This window comes from Sinocyclocheilus anshuiensis, unplaced genomic scaffold (genome assembly GCF_001515605.1).
Source record: "Sinocyclocheilus anshuiensis isolate Anshui unplaced genomic scaffold, SAMN03320099.WGS_v1.1 scaffold108, whole genome shotgun sequence".
Classification (NCBI taxonomy): Eukaryota; Metazoa; Chordata; class Actinopteri; order Cypriniformes; family Cyprinidae; genus Sinocyclocheilus; species Sinocyclocheilus anshuiensis.
The window spans coordinates 612,335-620,810 of record NW_015554071.1 but is presented as its reverse complement, the minus strand read 5'-3'; positions in this window follow the sequence as shown (position 1 = coordinate 620,810).

The following is an 8,476-nucleotide window of genomic DNA, read 5'->3' as shown; positions in this document are numbered from 1 at the left end:
GTTACAAGTCCGACTCTCTAACCATTAGGCCACGACTTCCCCATTGTGCATTGACACGATGCAAAACAGAATGCCTAATGAGACAATTGTTGATAATATATGTAGATATTGTTGGAGAATTAAGGAGGCCTTAGAACTATGGAACAATATAATCCTCAACAGACAATGTGATTTAATATCACAGTCTCCAGGGACAGGAGCCGTCGATCAAAGCTGTGGGAAAAACAAGTGCAATCATTTGTCAAATTAACCATGCAAAACACAGCCTGATGTATTGTTGTATAGGTAAGTTGAAACTGTAATAATGCATGCAATTTACATTGCTGAATGCACTACGTGGTTGGCATTGAAACTGAGAAAGTATGAGCCACTCTATTGAATCCCAAGATGAAATTCAATGCCGGCAGTCTTCAGTTTTTAAAAACATGGCACAATATATACACACATTACAAGACAGAACATGAAGTACACATATAAGAAAATGGAGAAAAATGGGTTTACTGTCATGCTGTTAGTAAAATGTCTACTTAGGGTTTCAAGGCCTATCATGTCACTACCCATTTTTCTACAGTCTTCAGGAGTTTTGTAATAGATGGAATTGAAATGTTCCACATATGCCTGTATAATAATGTGTGTGTATTTATGTAGCTGCAAAAGCAAAATAAAAAAAAATAGACATATATATTGATACAAAAAAGCATAACAGAAAAAGTAAGTTCTATACTGTGCAATTAAAATGCAAAACAAATCATCATTAGTATTGCCGAATTGTCATCACAATTAAAGCATTTGTGGATATGCTGGCAATTTATATATTATTATAGTAAGCACGAATGTGTACTTGAAGTTCGGGGTCTGCAGTTATTCTATGTATTTACCACTGACCCTTTAAATGTAATAACATTCATTTCTATGGCTTTTAAAAAAAAAAAAATTTCATAGATGTGTATTGGCTATGAAGTTTCAGGGTGAGAATCAGTGTTTCTGTTGTTTGTCATTATGCTGCTTACTGTCTACAGCCACTGAAAAAGTAAATCTGTACAGATGGAGGTAAAAGCAAGTGTTTTTGCATTCAATCAGTGCCATTCAAGTTAAAGACTAACAAATTACCAGAAATAAAATGAGGTCTAAATTACATACATTTCCATTGATTAATCAATGTGTAATTGCCACAAACCACATTCATCTAGAGTGCATGCACCGGTTTTTTAACCTGGTTGACCGGGGCTGGGGGGGGGGGGATTTTTAATAATAAATTCATTCACTTTCAGAAATAAAGGTACAAAAGCTGTCACTGGGGTGGTGCCTTTTTAAAAGGTACTAATATGCATGCTTTAGGAGTAAATAAGTTACAAAGGTGTACCTTTTTAAAGGGGTACTGTGTCAGTGACAGCAATTAATGAAACTACAAAAATGTCAAATGTAACTTAAATTCCAAACCATATGGAACCATAACTCATCTTAACAAAATGTGGCAACTTAACTTATCCAACTAATATAGCAGAAATATAGAAATTTTTGCTTGGAGGATAAAATTATGATAATAAAAATCGTCTTGGTTACGTAAGTAACCCTCGTTCCCTGAAGGAGGAAACAGAGACGTCACATCGATACAGATGAATTGGGGATCTCGCCAGAGAGACAAATCTATTTTGAGTGTAAACTAAACGAGCCAATGCACATTGGCATGCGATAATTGCATCCAGGACATGGAATCATCGAGTGAGGGCCTGGCGCCAGACGCTCCACCAAGTCTGGCTGCCGAGGGTGATGGAGGAGCTTGACAGGGTCTACAGTTTGGGCACTCTGGAGCAGTTTAGCAAGCCGACACTAAGCCAGGGCCTCTAGGTGCTTCTACCTGTTTGAGGTGAGAACACAGGAGGATACCGACTCCACACGAAGGCTATAGAATCTAGTGAATGTGTTGGGGATCGCCAGTGTTCCCTCGGTCAGGGAGTAAAACAGCTGGCAGTGAGAGGTTTCTGGAGAGGTGACATCTCCAAATGGGAAGGGAGTCTCCACTCTCCGGAGAGTGCAGCTCGTGACAGCTCATCGACTGCACGGTTGAGCAGACCCGGAATATGAATGGCACGAAGTGAATGGAAGACCACCTTGTCAGTTGATGTACGCAACAGTCGCAATGTACATGCTTGCCTCGTAAGCACCCTTTGAGACAGTTCAAGGCAAGGTGCACTGCTAACAACTCTAGGCAATTGATATGCCACTGCAGTTGGGGGCCCAACCAACACCCCCGAGACTGCTTGTCCATTGTACGTGTCCCCCCAGCTGGTGGTGGAGGCATCCATGTGTACCACAGCATGCCTGGAGACCTGTTCTAGGGGCACTCTAGAAATGTGGAAACTGCCCAAAGAAACGGTGCAACACTTACCTGGTTCCACGGTTGGGCAGAGGGTGCGTGAGTAGGGCCTTTGATAGCGCTCTCGAGCCGGTGCTGGCAACAGAGGAGGATGAGTGTGATCCGGATTTGGCCCGTTCACAGCTCTCCATGCCCTCTTGGGATCCAGAGATAGAGGAAACCGCTCTTGTGTTGAGATTTTGGCAAAAAGAAGAACGAAACAAATGAATCTCCACCCGGCCCTCCTCCGGGGGAGAGAGTGGTGCAATCACCATCTCCCGAAGAGTAGCCTCCTCCATCTCTGGGTCGCCTGTCTCAGCTCTTACCTTTCCGTTTGCTTGGACAGGCTGGGCAGCCTGCTGCAACCAGTTCCACGACACTTCCTGGAGGCTGGTGCTGCTGTGGCGTGGGAGCGGGGCAGATGCAGTGGACTGCCCTCGGTGACGAGCTGACTGAGGCACCACAGCCAGCGGTCGGGCTGCCTCCATCTGCTTCTGAGCAGCCGAGAACTGCTGGGCAAAGCTCTTGACTGCGTCGCCGAAGAGGCCGGTCTGGGACACGGGGGAATTTAGAAACCCAGTCTTGTCGGTATCCCTCATGTCCGCCCGACACAGCCAGAGATGGCGCTCCTGGACCACAAGTGTGGACATCGCATGACCCATCAAACGTACAGTGCTCGTAGCGCAAGGTTAGCTGCAGTCCGTAATTCTTTCAGAACCTCAGGATCGTGACCACCCTCGTGCAGGTCCTTCAGTGCATTGGCCTGATGAACCTGCAAGAACGCTGCAGCGTGTAAGGCTGAGGCCGCCATTCCACGAGCCACAGAAGCACTGACAGTCAGACTAGATGAATGCCTACAGGCCCAGGAAGGGAGAAACATTTTGCCGCTCCAGGTTGAAGCAGTGCTTGGACACAGTAGCATCACAACCGACCGGGCCGGGATCTCCGTGTACCCCCTGACTGCCCCACCATTGAGAGTGGTGAGTTGGGAAAAGCTACCAGAACAGTTTCAGGTAGTAAAAGGTGCCGTCCATGAACTGGTGAGCTCTTCATGCACTTCCGGGAAGTAAGGCACCGGGGTGGGGCACTAAGATCCAGAGCGAGCCACCAAGAGAAACCAATCGTCCAGCCTCGAAGGTTCAGGACACGGTGGAGGTCTCCACTCGAGCCCGACCCCCTCGGTGGCCCGGGCAAGCATAGTCGTCATCTCTGGGTCTGATTCAGGCATTGCCACCATCCCAGAAGGCGGCAGCACAGCCGAATCTTCTTTCCCAGAAAGCTCAGATGCAGCGATCAACATCCGGTCATCGGGGGGAGCACCGAAGGATACAGCTGGTACGCTCAACAGTGACGAGGTAATTGAGTCCGGTCCGCAACTCCGAGTTGGTCATGTCCCCGCAATGAGAACATGACTCATCCACAAAGGCCACCACAGAGTGCTTAACGTCCAGACACATGAGGCAGCGATCATGACCATTGCCCAGCACCAGGTAACGACCGCATCTAGAAACACACGGGTGATACGTCGTCTATAGCAAGACGCAACACCGTCTTTACAAAGACACAATGTTGAGTTTGCCAGATGCAACGTTGTCTTTAAAAAGATGCACCCGGGAATGCTCTTTTAGAAAGTGCTCTTTTAGTTGTGCTGAGGCAAACAGGGGAGATGACCACCGCAAAACTACAGGGGTAGTGCAGCCTGTAGTGTGCACCCACTCAAATAAGGATCCGACGTGCTCTTTTAGTTGTGCTGAGGCAAACAGGGGAGATGACCACCGCAAAACTACAGGGGTAGTGCAGCCTGTAGTGTGCACCCACTCAAAGAAGGATCCGACCACCCGCAGCAGCGCTGTAACACCCGCACACAGAGGCTTCCTTGCAGAGCATCGCTCGTTCAACGAACACCGAAGCTTCTTGGAAGAGCAGAACGATCACAAATGCTCGGCTTCTAAGCAAAAAGCTCAGCATGCGTTGCATCTGCTGCCTATTTATACTCGTGCTGCGATGAGCGGCAGCTGGATGCAATTATCGCATGCCAATGTGCATTGGCTCATTTAGTTTACACTCCAAGCAGATTGGTCTCTCTGGCGAGATCCCCAATTTGTCGGCATTGACGTGACGTCGAAAGTGAGCGACTGAAAGGGAACTACATTTACTGTATGAATGTTTACTGTATGAATGTTTTTAACTAGTGGATTAAAGAAAACTGTTTAATAGGCTTTTGACTCAGAACATTAAGTTATAACCTATTAAGATATAACCCTTGTGACAACTAGCCGTTTTCCTTCAGAAACTCTTATCCAACAGCCTGCAAAATGTACATTGTATTTCATATGCGAGGCTGTTCATGCTATGTACATTCTATGAAATGTGTTATATATAACTTACAGTTGGATTCCTGTAGTATTCTAGTTGATTCTTGTCTTGTATTCACTTCTGATGAAGTCAGAATTTAAAAGTTTAAGTATTTAGTCTCTGGTATTGCTTGGACTGTGTAAATATGCTCAGTTTGGCTATTCGTCAGCTTGATTTTTCCCTCTTCACTTTGGTTCAAAGAGGTTCAGATCGTTTCAGTTCAAATCACTGTCTAGTCTCTGAAGTATAATGTCACCCCTCCCTAAACAGGCTCATGATGGTAATCATAGAATGTGCCTTCACTGTGTTTTGTGCTGTCAAAATGACCTGGAGGTTGTCGGATCTGTCCTCTCGGTCTCGCTGTGGTACATTAACTACTCAAGTCTGCTGGCTCTCCATGAAGAATCAATGACAATCTATCTCTGAACCCCTCACTGTTTCACTGAAAACAGCTTGAAATTTGCTCTGGAGTGGTTTCACGTCCACAGACAATTATTAGACAGTGTCACTCACTACAGAAATATGAATATTAAAAAAAGACATGTTTTTCATTTTTGTATTGGGTGAAACAGCTGGTAAGTCATTTTTATTTGAGTGAACAGCAGTATTGCTCCTCACACTGTGATAAATGCTCTTTGCATCTGTGTTATGCTGTGTAATATCTCATTTTCATGTATTTGGTTGCATGTATAATTAAAATATAAGAATGAAGCTAATTCTTGAGTCCGTTTTTCATTGTTACGTGGCTCTAAGTGTAACCTTTTAATGTATCAATTAACAAAATGGATATATTTTACACACTTATATTAAAAAAGTAGAAAAAAAAGAAATCCTTTTTACTATTAATAGCAAAGGTTTTAATGTGTCATGTTGTATATTGTTAAAATTCCCGTTTGGCTGGGAGAGATTGAATTTTGGCATGTATTATCTCACTTTGGCTTTGGCTCTAGTTCACTACAAAACTATTTTTCATATCTTATTTTTAGGACCGATTGATCACACTGATATTTTGAAAATTATGAAATTGGATATTTTTGTTCAGACATTAATATTCTGTATCTACATCCCTTGCCTTTAATTTTTTTAAAAGCAAAGTTCACCCCAAAAATGAAAATTGTCATCATTCACTCTTAAGTTTTTCCTAACATATTTTAATTTCTTTCTTCTGTTGAACACAAAAGAAGATATTTTGAAGAATGTTGGTAACCAGACAGTTGACGGTAGCCATTGACTTCCATAGTATGGAAAAAACATGGCAACTGTGTGGGTTACCAACATTCTTCAAAATATCATCTTTTGTACTCAACAGAAGAAAGAAATTCATACAGGTTTGGAACGACATAAGGGTGAATAAATTATGACATAATTTTCATTTTTGAGTAAACTGTCCCTTTAAATGCCATGCATAAAATTCCGAAAGACTTCTACCGGAGAGATATCACTGAAATGACTGAAGCGAAATATTTATATTCTTTGAGATCAGCTTATATCATTAATCATTTCAAATGAATGTTCTTCTTGTCCATGAAGCATCAGCTGATATAAATCACTGTAAACCATGAAAGGACTTTGTAAAAAAACATTAGTCAGTCCTTTTAAATCAAACGCTTTTATCATAAATCAGTCACATTTTAGTTTAGAGACCAATTCTCACTATTAACTATGACTTTTGTCTCAATAAACTCCTAATTTGCTGCTTATTAATAATTAGTAAGGTAGTTGTTAAGTTTAGGTATTGGGTAGGACTAGGGATGTAGAATATGGTCATGCAGCATAACATGTGCTTTATAAGTACTAATAAATAGCCAATATTTTAATAATAAGCATGCTAATAAGCAACTAATTAATTAATAGTAAGAATTGGTCCCCATACTAAAGTGGTACCAAAAATACATTATGTGCTTTATAAGTACTAATAAACAGCCAATGTGCTAGTAGTAATATGCATGCTTATAAGCAACTAGTTAGTGAGAATTGGTCCTTAAAATAAAGTGTTACCATCCTTTGAGATCAATTTATATATCATTATTAATTTGATGAGCTTATGTGGCTCTTCTTGCTGATGCATCAGCTGAAATAAATCACTGTAAACCATGAAAACATTAGTCTGTCCTTTTAAATTGTCATATTCAAAAACAATTGAATGTTTTTTTTTTTTTAAATAAACATCCTTGGTTAAAATCTTAATGGGGTCAGAGCTCACCAATCATATCTTCAGTGCATGAATATGATTTTGCCAGAGGATATTCAAATCATTACGATATGATCATTACCTATCTTCATTACTTGTAAAATACATTTTATAGAAAGGTCTCTCCTGGTTATTCCATTAATGGGGTGCACAGACTCATGCTGGTACAGTAATAAAGCCATGAAATTAATTAAATAATCATTTGCCATTTCGGAGATGACATGATAATAAAAAGAAAGAGCCTTTCATGATAAAAGAGGCAGTGTAAAGTGGAGCCAGAGGAATTCGACAGTCACTCAGTCTAGAAAAAAAAAAAAAAAAGATTGGTCTCGATGTCGGTGCAGTTTTTTTTTTTTTAAACCAATTTACAACCATTCGATGTTCTGCGTCAGAAACACTTATATTGGCTTTTCTCTTCCAACTCAACTTTCGAGAATTCAATGGTCTGGTAAACTTGATGCAATTGCAGCTTCTTCTCTTAATAGAGTAGAATCTCATTTAAGTCTCTAATGAAATTGTGTATTGCAGTCAATATGTCTTTCTTTTTGAGGTCTCTGCTGAGCACGACTACACCAATGTCTATCACAATCAATTCATGTCTTCTAAATACACTTTTGAGCTTTTTCTATAGATAAAGCAAGATCTTTATGACTGCTTAATAAGAAGGTGATTACATTTCCCAGAAATGCTGCTTCGCTCTGTATCTGGTCTTCAGATGAACGCTCTCCTGGGAAGACATCATGTGAGTTATGTCAACGTAATAGAAAGAGTAAACATTCCCCTTTCATTGGCGGCAGCAGCAGCCGTCTCTGTGAGTGTTCTTTCCCTGCGGACTCTTCCTTTGATGTTTCTTACCACGGTCGAGCCATCATCATTTCTGCACGTCGTTCCTGCTTCAGGGCACGAGGTACACAAAGCACTATTTGAAAGCTCTGCAGTGACCTTCAGTGTGAAGTGATGATAACAGCCTGAAGCATGTGACCCTTCATCACACATTGCCACAAGTAATGTCAGGATCATTTGTGTGGGAAGAATCCTACCTTGATCTAATAACGCAGAAATGTGTGTATAAACCACCAGTGTTTAATGTAAAAATGTTAATGTGTCCATATTTGCAGGGTATGAGGTATCTGCATTAATAACATTTAATGTACAGTTAATATTTAATGTATGTACTCCAAAATGCATGAAATAAGCATTGAATATTAAAAAATGTACAGTAGCCTTCCCATCCCATTTAGTGTATAGGCCGTCAACCAGGGCCGTCAAACTGAGCCCACTTTTTAGTTTTTTTTTTTTTTTTAGTTTATTTGCACAGTATAAAATTTGTACAATAAAAAACAAAAATGCAATCTATATACAATGCAGGGAGAGGCAGACAACTTATAAAGGCTTATGTAAAGCATACACCTAAAAAATATTTATGAAAAAAGGGAGCTAAACTGACATAAAAACGCATGTGACTATGTCAAATTAATAACAGTACTGTATATATCAAGAACCAAAGATAACATGCATCACAAAACAAAGACTGTAAGACATGAAATACAAAAAAAATCACATTAAAGAATAAC